This window comes from Cibotium barometz, chromosome 30, assembly GCF_041138505.1.
Source record: "Cibotium barometz isolate CiBa-2024 chromosome 30, ASM4113850v1, whole genome shotgun sequence".
NCBI classification, from domain to species: Eukaryota; Viridiplantae; Streptophyta; class Polypodiopsida; order Cyatheales; family Cibotiaceae; genus Cibotium; species Cibotium barometz.
Window position 1 is genome coordinate 52248446 of NC_141075.1, and position 17620 is coordinate 52266065.

Consider the following 17620-nt stretch of genomic DNA (forward strand, 5'->3'; position numbering starts at 1 on the left):
TATTGAAGTAATTAATGAATGATAGAAAAGAATTACATAAATTTACATTTATGCTTAATTCTAATGGTTTTTATGTAATATCTCTCTCTCACTAAAGAAATGGTCATACTCATGACCTATTCTCAATCCAAATGAAGCTTTTCATAAAGCTTTTCCTTAACCCAAGATTAATCTATGCTTAAGACCAAATTAATGGCTTTCCCTATGCTTTTAGTTTATGAATATTGATGATTCAATCCATTATGGGTTAATGATCCAATTAGGGATCATTCTAATCATTTTCTTAATGATAAGCTTTATCTTTTAAAATAATTGAGATTTATCAGTCATAGTAGCGGAGCTAAGGCAAAATTTTTATTAAAATTACTCATAAAATAATTTCATTCAAAGCATGAAAAGAGGATTTCCTACCATATTCTAGGAATTATCATCCTAGATTAATTGAAATAATTTCATTGTAATCATGGAAAAATTGAATTTTTAGGTATGCATAAAAGATAAATATTTTATTATAAAAGTGTTACTTTTAGCATAATTGAATTTTATGCATAAGAGGTATACATAAAAGATGAATATTTTATTATAAAAGTATTACTTTTAACATAATTGAATTTTATGCATAGAGGCCTACATAAAAGATGAATATTTTATTATAAAAGTATTACTTTTAGCATAATTGAATTTCATGCATAGAAGTATGCATAAAAGATGAAAATTTTATTATAAAAGTGTTACTTTTAGCATATTGAATTTCATGCATAGAGGCATGAAAAAAAAATGATTATTTTATTATAAAATTGTAAAGAAAAAAATAATTATTTTATTGTAAAAGTGTTACTTTTATCACAATTGAAATTCTTGCATAGAGGTATGCATAAAAAAATGAGTTAAGATGTGTATGGGATGAGGTAAGAAGTGTATGTGACGGGATTTTTAAAAAAAACTTATGGGATGAGTTAAGATGTGATAAGATGTGTATGGGATGAGATAAGAAGTGTATGTGATGGGATAAGATGTATATGAGATGAGTTAGGATGTGATAAGATGAGTTAGGATGTGATAAGATGTATATGAGATGTGATAAGATGTATATGAGATGAGTTAGGATGTGATAAGATGTATATGAGATGAGTTAGGATGTGATAAGATGAGTTAGGATGTGATAAGGGGTGTATGAGATGTGATAAGATGTGATAAGATGCATATGAGATAAGTTAGGATATGATAAGAAGAGTTAAGATGTGATAAGATGTGTATGGGATGAGATAAGAAGTGTATATGATGAGATAAGATGAATATGGGTTGTGATAGGGTGAGAATGGATGTGATGAAAAAGAATAGATGAGAAGGCGTATGGGGTTATATGAATGGGAATGTGGAAATGGATCTAGATGTGGATGTATGCATATGAATGTAGATGTGGATGTGAATGTGGATGTGTATGTATGGATGTATGCATGTAGATATGGATGTATGCATGTGGATGTGTATGTATGGATGTATGTGGATGTGGATGTGGATGTATGAATAAGGATGTGAAAATGGATGTATGCATGGATGTGTATGAAGAATAATGAAGGTGAAGGTGTATGGGAAATAATGTGTCGTTGATATGAATGAATGGATGAGAATGAGTACATATGAAGAGAATGTGGAATAAGTAATGTGTTTTGAGGAGGGATAATGTGGAAAGACGGAGTTCGATATAGAAACTGTATTTTGTGACTGTTTGTAAATGACTGTTTTATGTCAAGAATGCTAGGGAAGCGTTTTGACCATCTTATGGATTAAGGTCATGGTGACCTAACTGATAAAGTTGCAACTGCTGACGGAGAGTCAATGGATAACGTCTCGCGTAGCAAGGTCGGCCGAGGTCTTGACCAGCCTCGGTTCGATTAAAATGGTGAGCTTCCAGTACGGTGGATGAGGGACCAAGGAAGCGGCCTATGAGTGAAGCGCTAGGTCACCTGCGAGCGAAGGATCCTAGAGGGTGCTGACCATACGGTGCTCGGGCTCTGGGTCGCCCAGGATACCCACGCGTGCGTCGAGGAAGATATTGGAACAAGGAGTAAGAGTTGTTTTGTGAAACCGGGCATGGATCTGGTTGATTGACCTTGCTAGTCTTCAATGGATGAGTCCATGGCTCTTTATATGGATCTGTTGGTTGATCTTGCTGATCTTCAACAAGAGTCCATCTTGATTTTTATAAGTGATTATACTGCCGAGTATTATGGGCTAGGAACCATTGAAAAGACCCCTAAGTAGACAGGTGGTGAGCGTTCTGGTTGCCAATGATGCCATAGATACTCTGATGAAGGAATGATGGAAAATTATGAATCAACCGGATAAATTGGAAGATTGTGAATCAGTGATATTATGGTTTTATTAAAGGATTGTTTTAAAACTGGTTGAATATGTGAAAAGGCAATTTCATATTGGGTGTGTAAGTGGTGTGACTAGTTTTATTTTTGCATGAACATCCGGCTAGGGGGCCTTGGAACTCTTTTCCTTGGTACCCGGGACAAAACCTAACCAAATTCTTAATTGGATCCCATCACTACAGTGGTTGGGCGGTTGGCTAACCCATGGGACTGGATGGGGTTAGGCTGGACTGATGGATCCGTAAATCGAGACTCAATTTCTGTTAACGATAGATGAAGTAAATCCCGGATAGTAATTGTTCTATGGATAGGAATCAACGGCTGTGCCTCTTGATGGGGGAAAAACGTTGATCCCAATGATCCAAGTGCAAGTTTCTTTCTTGATCTGGCCGAATATCTTTATAGGTGCAGTCGGATCAGTTTGATCACTAATGGTCTTGACTACGTTAGAGTAAAAAGTTATCCTAGAGGAATCGCCGTGCTTTCCGGATAAGGGAAGTTTTTTCGGGTTCGGTTTTGGAAAAAATGGCGGATTAGTCTTTTGTCCGGATATCCGTGGATGAGGCCCCGAGTGTGGGACCCTGCCTCATGTAAGAAGTGCTACTTCCGCTGCTAGTACCCCGAATCCGTTGCACAGTGGGAACAGGGATCTCACACATTCGATCTATTGAACACATGTCTCCGAAAATGGCATGTAAACCATACATCCCTATTTGATACTATGGATGTCGATAAACCATGCAATCTAAATACATTTTGTATAAAGTGAGCCATCTTGCTCCATCTATCCACTATTATAAGAATAGTGTCTTTGTATCCGTGGGATTTAGGTAGCCCTACTGTAAAATCCAGGGATATTCTTTGCCAATTTGATTTCAGAATCTCTAAAGATTGCAATAGGCCAAATATCTTAACTCTTTCTGCCTTGTTAACTTGACATTCAAAGTATTGTTTGAAATACTGTGGACATGTCTATGTAGATGGGGCCACCAAAATGCCCTTCTAACAAGTTGTGCCATCTTTTCTTGACCAGAATGTTCAGAACATGGACTATCATGGTTCTCTTTGAGGTCTCTTATCCTTAGTTCCCATGCACAAGGAACACAAATCTTTCCTTTCCGATTTATAAACCCATTCTGAACTGAAAATTGAGTATATAGACTTTACTTATCTTTAGGATATGAGTAGACGGGGCTGACTCATCCCATAGCAGAGGATCATCTTGAATTCTCTTGCTCACTTCTTGCAAATAAGGATCCTCTAACCGTGCTTCCTTAATTTCTTGAAGCAAAGAGCTTTCTAGAACTGTGAAGCTCATGGTATACATTATATGAGAAAATGCATCTGCTATAGCATTACCATTTCTTTGCAATGAGAGTTTCTTACTCTCAAAGGCTATTGGCTTATCATCTTGATTAAGCATGGCACCAACTGTGATGCCACTTGCATCTATTTCAATTTAAAATGGTTTCTCATGATCAACTATCTTGAGAACTGGTACAATTGAAACAAATAAGCTTCAACAAATGAAAAAAATTTTGTTACACACTAGTCCATGCATATGGAACGTGGTCTTGTAACACATCTATCAACACCGCAGCAATGTGCAAGAAGGAATCAATGAATTTTCTATGAAATCTCAAGAAACCAAGAAATGATCTTAAAGCATAGATAATTTTTTGGAATTGGCCATGCTAAAATAATAGCCACTTTCTCAGGATCCATCTTAATCCCTTCGACTGAAATAATATGACCGAGGTATTCTATCTCATTCAAACACAATTCAGTCTTGGTAGGGTTAGCATAAAGCTGAAATAATATGACCAAGGTATTCTATCTCATTCAAATACAATCTAGTCTTAGTAGGGTTGGCATAAAACGTAACCTCTCTTAAAGGTTTAAACATCATAATCAAGTGAACTTCATGTTCTTGAATGTTCTTGTTAAACACTAGCACATAATCAATGAAATCTACAAACGTACCCATAAAAGGTCTTAACACATCATTCATACTCATCATGAATGTAGTAGGAGCATTGGTCGATCCAAATGGCATCACTAGATACTCATCATGCCCAAATCTTGTTCTAAAAGCTATTTTAAATGCATCCTCATCTTTTACTCTTATCTGATGATAACCACTCTTTAATTCTATTTTACTAAAAATTGTGGCACCACCAAGAGTATCTAAAAGATCATCAATTCTAGGCATAGGATACTTGTGTTTAATAGTAACTTTGTTTAAAACTCTATAATCAACACACAAATGGAAAGAACCATCTTTCTTCTTTATTACAAGTAAAACTGGAGCAACAAATGGAGAAAAACTTGGTCTAATAAACCCTTTGCTGAAATATTCATCTATGCCTTTTTTACCTCATTCTCCTCCTTCAAACTCATTCTAAGCAGTTGCCTTGCACTGGCTCCTGGAATGAGCTCACTATTATGCTCCATGTTCTTGTGAGGAGGCAAACCATGAGGTAGGCTAGTTTTATAAAATTCTGCTCTTATCTTAGCAAGATCTTGAACTTTGCTAGTGGAACTACCACTTATTATTGAATCCATACTAGGATTAACTTTGGAAACATAACAAAGATAGAGATACTTACATTCTAGCTTGAGCATCTTCATTACCTTGAGTGGCTTTGCTTCTAAGAAGCCTGGGCCCCCCGCAAATCAAGACACGATGTCCCTCATGATCAAACTGCATGGCATGCATAGAGTAGTAGTCTATATAATGGGCTTCTTTTTTGTATGCCATTGCTTGCCAAGTACTAGATCAAACCTAGCAAGCCTCATGATTTCAAAATCCAATCTACCCTTGTAAAGACTGGATTTGAGATGTCCTTCCCTCAAAAAACACAATAAGGTAAAGGCACACATATCACAAGCCTTCCCTTGAACAAAAGGAGGTAGGACACACAAATCCTTCCCTACACACAATGAGGGTAAGAAACACAAAGTGAAAGTGCTCCACAAAGTCATCACAATATGTCGCTGTCGTAGAAGAGTCCACAGCTTGTCCACGTTCTTCACTTTACTTCACATGACTCGTCAGCACAGCAGCAACGTTGACTTTGACTTTGGCCTTTGTCTTTGTTAGGTTGTTTGTCGAACAAAATGCTATCACTCTCAGGTGTATCACTCTCATGATACACCTGAGTTTTAGGTTTTCTCACAACCAAGGGTTTAAGGTGTACCCATAACCTTGGTTCTACCACAAGCACAATGTAGATACCAACACAGTGTGGGGTTTTTGGTTTACACCCGAACCTTGGGTTTAGGTTTACCCAATAACCTTCATGAGGTGAATTTACAATAAAGATAAGGGGTTCACATCCAGCTACACACACGTTAGGGCACAACACACACTTGCTAGAGACAGGCTAGCAGCACACACACATTAGCTAGGGAAGTACTTAACAACACACACATACATGATCACACACTTGTTAAGGCATAGGGCAGGCTATAACAACACACACATATAATGACAAAAACACAATCTACTAGCCCGCACACACATGAACACACAAATATGATTTTTTTCTTTTGTCTTTTTTTTAACTCTTTTTTTTTACTTTTTTTTTCTTACCTTATCTCTTTATCCTCCTCGCGTGTGGCTGTGCTATCACCGGTTTGCTGACGTGGCCAGCATCTGTGTGGCTATCACTGCGCGTGGTGCTTCTCTGAGCTGTCGCAATTGTGGTGCATTTTCTGTGCTGGCGACTGCTGCAGCTGTTTGTGCAGCAACTGAGGTCGCGGGACTGTGGAGAGAGCTGTGAGCTGTGCCTATGGAGCGACGACTGCAGGTTGGCGGCTCGCTGTGTCTGAGGCTTTTGCTGATGTCGATGGGAGACTCTGTGCAGCGGGCGGCTGATGAGAGTTGTGCCTGTGTGAGTCGGCTACAGCAGCTGGCACAGCAGCTATTGAGTTTGGAGCCTACTGCTCTTCATCTGAGAGGCAGCTGCAGTGGAGTGTATGGCAGCTGTGTTGACTCCAATCGGCTGCACAGCTGGCACAGCAGCTATTGAGTTTGGAGCCTACTACTCTTCATCTGAGAGGCAGCTGCAATGGAGTGTATGACAGTTGTGTTGACTCCAATCGGCTGCAGTGGTTGATCTAATCGGCTGTAGTAGTTGATCCAAGTAGCTACTTTTGCAGATCCAAATCAGTTGTGCAGCTGCTGACAATGGTTGAAACAGGCAACTGCTCACGCCCATGCAACATCCTTGGGACTGCAGTGTCCAAATCCGAGACCGAGACAACACCTTGACCACACACGCTCAGCACCCATGAGATCTTGCTGCTCTGATACCAAATGATAGGATAGGTGGTGGTGCCAATGACTTCTCTAACAGACATAGTCAAGCTTGGTTGAGAAGGAGATGGAGAGTGAGAGAGAGAGAGAGAGAGAGATAAGCTTACACGATGTAGCAAACACACAATAAACTTATCACTTACATTAGGTGTTCTTCTTAAGCCTTATATAGGTTTTCTAGTGGGTTCACACACAAATGTCCGCCCACTAGTGGGTTCACACACAAATGTCCGCCCACTGGACACACACACACACAAAGACACACATGGTGTGAGCTAGGTCACAACCCCAACAGTCTCCACTTGAACCTCATTTGCATCTTCCAATTCTGCACAAAATTGTGAGAGAATCTCATACATAACAAGAGAGTTAACCTTGATGAAATCCACTCCTGGACCAAAACAATCAAGGGCTTCTAAATCTGCCATTGTATCAGCATGAGAAACCCCTTCAAAAATTCCTGAAATTACATCATAAGGTTCAAGCACATCACAACCTTTTAATTGACTTAGCACATTTGAAACATGTTGCTTGTCCCATTTACGCAAATCACTAAATGTCATGTATGAAATGGAACTATCTGGAGTCAACCCTATAAACCCTAAAGAAAAAACCCCTTGCGAGATCTTTCCATTTTGTGTACTATCATGGTCTCGCCTCATGATGGCACTCCAAGAAAATCCTACAAAAATCTATTTTCTTTGAAATCTATTTTGGGTAATGGTTGATCACGCAGAGCTTCCCTATTCCTAAAACATGATTGATGCCAACTGTCATGAATTGGACGGCTTTCTTGGCCATCTTTGCTTCAAACCCTTGCATAAGCTGAGAACCATCATCTAAAACTTTTGTCTCCATTCGCATAGCAACAATATGTGGCTGACCCAAGATCAAAGGATATGAAGAATGTTCTTGAACAAAGAAATTTTGAGCATCACTTGCATCCCCAATTGTCACCTTGACATTTGTGCATGCACCATATATAGTGAACCTGGTTGTCCACCCATGGTCCAAGTCAATTGGCCCTCTCCCTTTTTTATGCAAAGTATTTGACATGAGGTTGATCTCTGAACCATGATCCACAAGAGCTAATATAGGATCTTCAAAATCACCAATCTTTACCATTGTTTCGGTAGTGGCTCGTGCCCAATGTGATCTAGAGAAATGACTTGTGATCTAGAGAAATGACTTCTAGGGACTTCTTCATCATCTTCTTCATTGAAATGAACATGTCTCACCTCGGATGTCAAAGCACTAGTCATAATATCATCCAGATCCTCCCATCCTTCAAGCTCTTCATGATGAATAATTTGACTCTTTACAACCTCGGTATTCTGTTCAACTGGGATGTGGCACTTTCGCTTGATAATGTCAATGATTTCTTCATGGAACTCCCTCTTTGCTATGCCCAAAATGTCACCCAAGGTCATCTCAACTTTGCTGTTAAGAAATCATTCTTTGAGAACCTTCTTCAAATTTGTTGCCAACTCAATATCAAATCTTAGCTTATATGATGGACCTCGTGGCTTACCTTGTTTCTTCTCTTTTGGTGCATCCTTCTTTTGTACTTCGGCGGGTGGTGGAGTCGTCGATTTTTGAACATGTTCTGCATCATGTCTTGTGTATACACGTGTCAATCTTTTTGATGATTTAGGAGACTCTTCATCTCTCTTTCGCTTTTCTTCTACTAGTGCTTCATGTGCTTGAGCTTTTGAAATATATGCATACACAGAAAGTGAATCAACTGGATCCATCCATCCCATGGTTTGGCGAATGGAAACCCCTGCTTGGCAAAGCTTGATAGATGATATCTTCCCTTTTTCCACTGTTTTGTAATGCACGTTTCCATAAATTTTCGGATGTCTGCACCTCCTCATCATTGTTGTTGTTGTAGACTTGCATACCATATGTGGAAGTGGATGAAGACATATCCTCAACTAGCTTTTTCATACCTCCTCATCCAAAGTTTGTGCAAAGGGGTTGACCTGTAACTGTGAGATGGATTTTCCTATCTTTACAAAATACCACATTCTTTGTGAAGGCTTCATTGAAATCATCACAATCCTTGCGTATGTGAGATGAGCTATCACAGCAAATACATAGCTCTGGTTGGGGTTCCAAAGGTCTTTGTGTTGAGGGTAATGCATGACTTTCAACTCTAACAACTTTTAAATTTAAGTTGAGTTCTTAAATACCTTTAATTAAATCCTCAGTGGTTGATTCTTCTATGTTGTGAGGCATTTTTGGCTGTGCATCCATGTTGAGAGGTGCCTTTGTCTTTGGAGTCTCTGCTACTCTCTCATAAGTTGCTTCTTCAATATCCTCGTAGGAGTTGTCTACAATAGATTTGTCGATTCTCTTTTGGCATTTCACAAGCAAGTTGATTGTTGTTGGAATCATATTCCAATCATTGGTAAGGCCGAGCTCTCCTTCAGGATCTTTAATTAGTGGCACCAAACTATTTTGAAGACGAGGATCTACAAATAACTCAACCTTCTCATTATCTAGAGTTCGTTGTTCAGCCATTGAAAGTTGATCATACTTCTTTTCAAACTCTCGAAGTAGCTCCCTTGAAGACAATTCTTTATTCTTTTGTTGCACCCATTTGACAAAGGTTTTCTTTGTGACCCTTTGTGAGTCTTCAAGAAAATATTCATCCTTTAATGCTACCTTGAAATTGCGCCAAGAATCATTGATGTATACCTTTTGAAGTTCTTGAATTCGACCTCGAAGTTGAGGTGTTGTAGTTGTTGAAATACAAGTGAATAGGGTTGTGCGGGAACAAGCCCTTGGTTAGATACTGTAAAAGAGAATGTGTAAATGTGAAAGAACCTATGAAAAGGTGAGAAGAATCTACTAGGAGAGAATAAAGGGTAGCATGAGAAGATTTAGGAAGTGTGGAGATATTCTGGGAGATATTCTGAGAAAAGTGAAGAGGTGGAGAGAATCAAGCAAAAGAGGTGGAGATATTCTGGGAGAGGTGGAGTGAATCAAGGAGAAATCAGTGGGATTTGATGCTTGGATGTAAACTCTATAAATTGAGGCATTGGCCTAATGAGAATTTGCTGGTTTTTTATTATCCATGCCTACATTAAGCTATTTGCTAATTACTCACTAATTACGTCTTAATTATTTACTAATCATTTTGTTAATGATGTTGATTCTAGTATTTGATCCACCATAGCTCATCACATTTCTCTAATTTCAACATGGTATCAGAGCCATGCCTAGAATCCATCAAATTTATGAGTCTATTATCTAGTTAATTAGGATTAGTAGATAATTAAGAATTAATCAAAAAATTTAGTTTTTTTCAACTAGCCTCTGTACCCCCAGCTGGTGGAGGAGCTCTAGGTCCTTGCACACATCACATTAGGCCAAACCCTTCTAGCCACAACCAGCCAACTCATTGCTCTTCAAGCTCATCAAATCAGCGCAGCAAACCGCCGAGCGACCGGTTCAGGAGAAATCGCGATTTTCTCAAGCACCTGTTTCTGGGAGAAATTTGTAGATCTTCACTTCATCAAATCAAATCAGCCTAATTCTCTTAGCCCCGGGGGTTTTCAAGCATGCTCTACAAGCTGGTGAAGTCAAATTCAATTTGATCAAGTTTACAGTGAGATCCAAGCTCTTCATCATCAAATCTGTAGCTCACTTTGGTAAAACAGAGATTAAGCATTCAATATTTGGTCAAATCTCGTGTTTCTTGGCTTAATCCTCTACTAGACTCATTTCTATTGATGGCCTTGAAATCATTTGAGCTCATTTGAAGTCTAAGGCACCAGATCTGGACTCCACGCATACTTTGTTTTTTGCACACAAAACAGTGGATTAATTTACTAATCAGTGATTAATCAGTAATAATCACTATATTTTGGTGTAATTGAGGGTTCAAATTAACCATTAGGTATCTGATACACATCCCTATAACTTCAGATTGCAATTCGGAGTTGGTTTGATACTCCAACCATTCCGTACAAATTTGTTCCCCTTGATTTAATGTAATTTCTGGTGATTTTATGCTGTGATAAATTTGTTGTAATCATCTCTTAAACACCAGATTGAGTTGTAAAAGGGTAGACACTGCCCTTGAATCTTGAAATTGGATCAAGAGGTAAGACCCCCTTCACATCACCATGAGTACAGCACAAGAAATAGCCAAATTTAATGGGAAGCAGTTTTACACATGGCTGACAAAAACCATGTATTTGCTCATGAGGAAAAATCTGTGGGGCTAGTTGAGGGAAGAGATGAATGCCCAGAGGCGAGAGGGGAAAATGAGTGGAAGAGTAGGAATGAAAAAGCATTGGGACTTATTGCACTCAGTTTAAATGATGAAATCATTCATCACATCACAGGGATACAATGGGCAAAAGATGCATGGGAGGAACTCAATAAATTATTTGGCACACAAGCTAAAAATTCAAAGATAAATCTGTTAATGCAATTCTACAAATTGGACATGAAGGAAAGTGAACCTTTAATCACACACTTGAACAGATATAAAAGCATTAAGCAACAGCTGGTAGCTATTGGCAAAAAGGTAGAAGATGATGAGGCACTAGCAGTGCTTTTGAAGAGTGTGGACAAAGGTGAATATGAAAATATTGTAGCAACACTAAAGAATGTACCTGAATTGAAGCTACACGAGACAGAAGCAGCTCTACTAGAGCAAGAGAGCAAAGGCAAAGAGAAGAAATGGCTGGACTCAATAGTAGGAGAAGAAAAAGCATTCTTCACCCGAGGAGGATTCTCTCGAGGACGAGGACGAGGAAGAGGCAGAGTAGGAGGAAGGACCTTCACTTGCCACAACTGTGGAAAGCCAGGACACATGGCAAGAGACTGCTACAGCAAACCCAGTGGAGAAGGAACAACATCGGCAAACATCATGGAGGCTCCAAAGGAAGTGGAGTCGGATCATCTTTTCTGAGAGAGAGAGAGAGAGAGACCCCACAACCCAATGTAACCTGCCCCAACAAAGTAAAACCACCTCTGAGCCACCGATGATGTAGGCCACGTGGTAGATGTATGTGTGAGCACTTTAGTCAAGGTTACGGGCAACTATAGTAAGCCTTGGACACATAGAGAGAGAGTGTGTGTCAAGGACTATGAGTTTAGGGACTTGAGGCACTGGTCGAGGGCTATCAAGTAAGAGAGAAACTTGGTATAGGGTCCAGGTATGCTAAGTTAACTTGAGGGGAGGTGTGCTAGACACTGGTCACGGCGGACTGTCAAGTAAGAGAGAAACTTGGTATAGGGTCCAGGTGTGCTAGAGAGTATTCACTTGAGGGGAGGTGTTGAAATATACAAGAGAATAAGGTGTGTGCGGGAGCAAGCCCTTGGTTAGAGGCTATAAAAGAGAATATGTAAATGTGAAAGAACCTGTGAAAAGGTAAGAAGAATCTACTGGGAGAGAATAAAGGGTAGCATGAGAAGATTTAGGAAGTGTGGAGATATTTTGGGAGATATTCTGGGAAAAGTGAAGAGGTGGAGAGAATCAAGCAAAAGAGGTGGAGATATTCTGGGAGAGGTGGAGTGAATCAAGGAGAAATCAGTGGGATTTGATGCTTGGATGTAAACTCTATTGATTTATCGAGATTGGAACACCATAAAACCTTGACTAGTTTATCTTCGATTTTAATTCAATTGGCAATCTACACCATGAAACATTAGTTGGTTTATCTAGGGTGTTGCCTCAGTCAATGATCTACACCATAAAACCAATACACTATCTGAGTCAACAATGTGTGCACCATGATGATCTTTACACTACCACGGTTGGTTATTTTTGCAATGTGAATTTGTGCACTATCTTAGTCTAGGATGTGTGTACAATCTAAGATATTTGATTCTTATATACAGATACAAATGATGGATTTTTACTAGCAAAAAGGGATTATTAATGCATTTTTCTTCTTGAATAGAATGATTCTTATACTTTACTAAGTTTTTATGACATAGTTGACCAATTTGGTATAGTATTATGATCCAAAATAATTTAAGGAGTCAAAACTTTCTCATCATCCTCCAACAATGGAGGGTCATCCATATAAAGAGGTGCCATAGGAAGGCATAGAATGTTTTATAAAATGAATTATGAATACACCAATGAGGAGGAAATTCTAGTCTATAAGAATTGTCATTGATAATTTGATTGATTTTAAAAGGTCCATAAAATCTTGGAGCAATTTTAGCTTTGGCATGTTTCTCAATCTTCTTAATTCTTCACTTTTTAATTTTTAGACATACATATTTATCTTCTTTATAAGTCATGGCCCTAAGTTTCTTGTTAAGAGTAAGATTTTTCAATGGCCTTAGTCACATCCTATACAATTTGAGTATGGTATTTAGCTATCCTATGAGTCATAAGAACTCTACCAACAAGACGAGCAATATAGACAAAATCTCAAACAAAGCTTTGTGTGTGGAAGAATGTATACAATTTGAGTATGGTCTATAGCTATGCTATATCAACCAAAAGAACTCTACCAGTAAAACGAGCAATAGTAGGTGTGGGAAGTTCTTGTCCATAGAAAATCTCCAACAAAGCTTTGTATGTGGAAGAATGGATAGTATTGTTGTAAGAAAATTGCACCAAAGACAAATGCTCATCCAAATTTTGTGATGGCAAATTGTGTAACACCTAAAGACATCTACAATTGTACTATTAGTAGCTTCATTTTGTTGACCATTACTCTCAAGAATGAACTCTGAGTTTGCAACCCAATTTTGAAAACAATGCTACACACAAAAGTGATTTAAAAAATGTGAATCGCTATTCAAAATTGAAGAGATGTGCTATATCCTCCGCTGTGGCCGTATGCTTGCATGGAATAAGCATCACGAACTTGCTGAACCAGTCCACAATGGTGGTGAAGCACTGGGTGTGCCTGTTTGGATGTGATGCCGACAAGAGACCTACAAAATCCATTGAGATGTCCTGGAAGGGACCATCTAGGATGAGAATAGGCTGTAGTAGGCCTACCACCTTCTGATGGGAGGTTTTCACCTTTGGCATGTTTGGCATTATTGCAGATAAGCATACAAATCCATGTGCATGAGTGGCCCAATAGAAATGGCGCTCTATCTTCTCCAATGTGATGTGAATGCCACGATGTCCCCCAACAAGTGAGTTGTGGGCATAATGTAGAACTACGAGTCTGAATCTTGATGTGATGCATAGGTGACCCTTGTAGAGTAGCCATCCATCTTTTATGCTGTAGTGACCTGGTGAGAGCCAAGGTATACTTAGGGCCAAACTCGTGAGAGTTGGCATACTCCTGCTTCATGCTTTCCAAACCCTTTCCCTCAATTTCCATAAGGGTCATGGCCTTTCCCTCAATTTCCATAAGGGTCATGGCTTGGAATGTCTGTCGGGATTTTCGGGGCTGTGTGCATTTGCCACAGGATCATGCCACCAAATCGCTGGAAGATTTGGCTCCACCTTTCCTGTGTTGGAACTAGGCATAGTTTTTAAGCCACTTGAGTGCTTGATGGTCGATCTTCACCAAACTCCCAGCCGTAGATGAAGTGTTTCCAATGCTTTAATGCCGAGATGACCTCTAAAAACTCCTTGTCGTACATGGAGTAGTTGTGTTGGGCCCAATCCAACTTCTTGCTATACTACACCACCGGTCTTCCATCTTGTTGTAGGACTGCTCCAATGGCAATGTTGCTGGTATTTGTGATGACTTTGAAAGGCTCGTCTCCCAAGAAGCTATCTTGAGGACTAGTGCCGTAGATGCCAGCATGTGGAAAGCCTTCGACTGCTACCTTTTGTCAGCGGCGAGTCTTGCACCCTTTCAAGAAATCTCTTAAAGAGGCTGGCTATTGTCTCGAAGAAGTGCTCCATGTGTCGGCTGTAGGCTTAGCACAAAGCCACAAATGACCTGATCTATTTGAGCTATAAGAGGAACTGACTGGGAGGCGTGGCTTTAGGAACCAAGTCGATGTGATGGTCCTCTAGTAGATGTGAAGGGGGAAGCTTAGGAGGAAGGCCATCCATCGATCAACATGAGGTGCTTGTACTTATCCACCAAGGTCTTCATCTGTGGCTCCATGGGAGGCTTTTCTTGTGGCGGGTTGACGCGAACGTACAAAATAGCGCATTTGGTGCCCTTTCTGATTGCATGTTGGGCTTGTACACGTGGGAGATGAGGGGAATGCCTGGAAGGCATCGATCACAAATGATGGAGAGTGGCATTGGAACTCCAATGGTGAGGAAGAACGTTGATGCCCTGGAGTCCAACATCCAACCAAGGATTCCTGAGCAACATGTTGCAGCTACACCAAGAAGTCTTGCTCAAAGCTCGCTTACTATATTTGGAACTTGACGTTGCAGGCCTTCTAGGTAATCTAAGGCAAATGCCTAGGGTGAAGCCATCAACGTCCAGATATACCTCTTGTGTGGTACATACCAAACATGTGGCCAATTGTGGAGAAATCAAATCTTCCGAGCTACCTGTATCATCAAACAGCATTGTGAATTGCTGTTGGCCCTAAGCTGATGCGATGGAATGCAACAATCTTGAAGGAATGGACAAGACCTTCTACTTATCTTCTATATACACCAGTGGTGTGTGTAAACTGGGTATCTGTGGACGTACTACAGTGGTAGAAACTCTGGATGGGGTAGGGGCTTCTATTGGGGTTGTGGCCACTGTTGATGTCAAAGCTTTTACTATTAAAGGCGATGCTTGCTCGGCCTTCCACTTCATACAATCCTGCTTGTGGTGTCCCTTCATATGACAAAACACCAATCCAAGGAACCAATCCACCCAGGTGATGTCCTCAGCCCTTCTGCTGACAGCGCCGCTACTTGGCCATGTATACTTTGCGTTCTTCCTCAAGGAATCCACCCTCGACTCTAGCTTTGGCCTTCTCATCTAGAGTCTGCTTAGGCTTGGCCTTCTTCTTATCCTTATCGGATGGGAACTTATCTGCTTGGCTCTTGGCACCTTGTGGGTTGCTAGAGCCACTGGCCGCTTGCTTGGGTTTTGCCACCGTTGAGATCCAATTCCTTGTTTTGGGCAAGGGTGAGAGCATCTTCGTATGACTTGGGATTCAAGTTGTGGATGGCATACTTGATGGAGCTATCCAACCCTCGGACAAATGCTCGTAGCTTCTCTTTTTCGAGCATCCTGATCTATTAAGCAAGCATGAGAAGTTTGTTGGAGTATGAGAGAACTGGCATCCTCTTCTGTGATAATGTCGCAAACTCATCCTCCAATGCGGTGAAAAAATATGGAGGAAGGAAGCGCTACTCATTAAAGTCTGAGACAAACGTGTCCAAGTCATATTGCGGCATCTTGATGTTGAGGGATCTGCATTTGCTTCTGTGACCAATGCTACCACCATGGAACCGCCTTGCTGGTGAGATGAGGGGCTGCACGGTGAACCTTATCCTGCGGGTCGCTGATCTTGGCCAATGGGAAGTGAGCCATGAACTGGTGGATGAACTGGGTAATTGATCTACATACAAAACGTGAAGGCATGGGAATGAATAGTGCTAATCTCTACCTTGCCACTCCTATAAAACTGCCTAGCCGGCCATGGTCACATTTCCCATCATACTTTGTGAAGTTGGGAGCATTGCACACCAACGGCTGTGGGGCTGAACTGAGAGTAGAACCTAAAGTAGGGTGTAGCATGCCCATCAAGGTCTGGAACTCGTGGTGGGTGCGGAGATATCGCTCCTCATGCTGCAAGCTTGGAAATTGGTCCAAGAGCATCTGCAAGGCCTCCTTCTCACTAGTAGAGTGAGTAGAGGTCCTCTCCATCGCCTCTATGTCAGAAGGGTCTTCATCCCCACGATGTCCTCCATATGTCCCTCCATAATAGGTGATAGGGGTCTTGTCTACGGGGGCTTGTTGATCTTGGCTAGGTCCTCTTGCACTATGTAGATAAAATGGGAGAGCATGTCAACCTACTCATTCAAAGTGTCTATGCAACTGCCGATGGTGGTGGTAACTTGAGCTGTAAGATCTGCCATGCTTTTGAGGAAGAGCTCGTGGAACTCATCCATGCTTGCTTGACTACTTGCGTTTGTGGAAGAAAAATTTTGTCGAGGCTTTGATACCAATGTAACACTCAGCGGGTTCTTTCTTGACTTAACCCCCCGAATGCCCACTTGTGCAGAAGTGTGTGTGTGGTGAGACTACACAACCTGAGAAAGAGACAACAGAAGGCACAATCATAGGTGGAAGGGGATAATGTCCCTGCTGCTTATGATTTATATAAATTCCTGAGTTACCAATACAAATTTGGAAACTCTTGCAAATGATGTGCATAAGGCTTGCTGCTAAAGATGATTGCAGATGACTGCGGATGGATGACTGCAGATGGCTATGCAAACTATTGGAAAAACACCCAAAAAAGTGTCTGAATCTACGGGAAAAGGCTGAAAACTGCTAGAAAATTTGTAGGCAGGGTGCAACTTTGCAGGTAGTGGCGCAAATTTGCAGGTAGGCTGAAAATTGGTGCAATCTGTAGGTAAGCTGAAAATCTACAGGTAGGCTGAAATTCGGGATGGGCTGCTCCTCTACGACGGTGTCAGAATGGCTGCTGTTGTGACGACATTGGAAGGGCTGCCACTAACAACGTCAGAAGGGCTATTGCAACGGTGTCGAAAGGATTGCGTCTAGCAGGCACGTTGCACGGGATGGAGAGAGAGAGAGAGAGAGAGAGAGAGAGAGAGAGTGTGGGCGTTTTCTTTTTTTCTTTTTTTTCCTCCATAAGCGCGGTGAATTGAATTAGAATAGAACAAAAATTACATCAACTAGAGCATGGAGAGCATTCAGGGAGAAACCATAGTACCAGACAAGGGTGAATCTATACGACCAGGATACAACCAGTCATCCTTTGGCTGCATTTTCTCTACTTAATGCGCATACCTCAAAAGAATGAGCAAATGCTTATT

At 40.6% G+C, this 17620-nt stretch overlaps 1 pseudogene; it reads right to left on the reverse strand.

Annotated features, from left to right (window-relative positions):
* Positions 1-6977: 6977 nt before the first annotated feature.
* Positions 6978-15747, reverse strand: LOC147621636 (uncharacterized; annotated as a pseudogene).
* Between the last annotated feature and the right edge of the window lie 1873 nt (positions 15748-17620).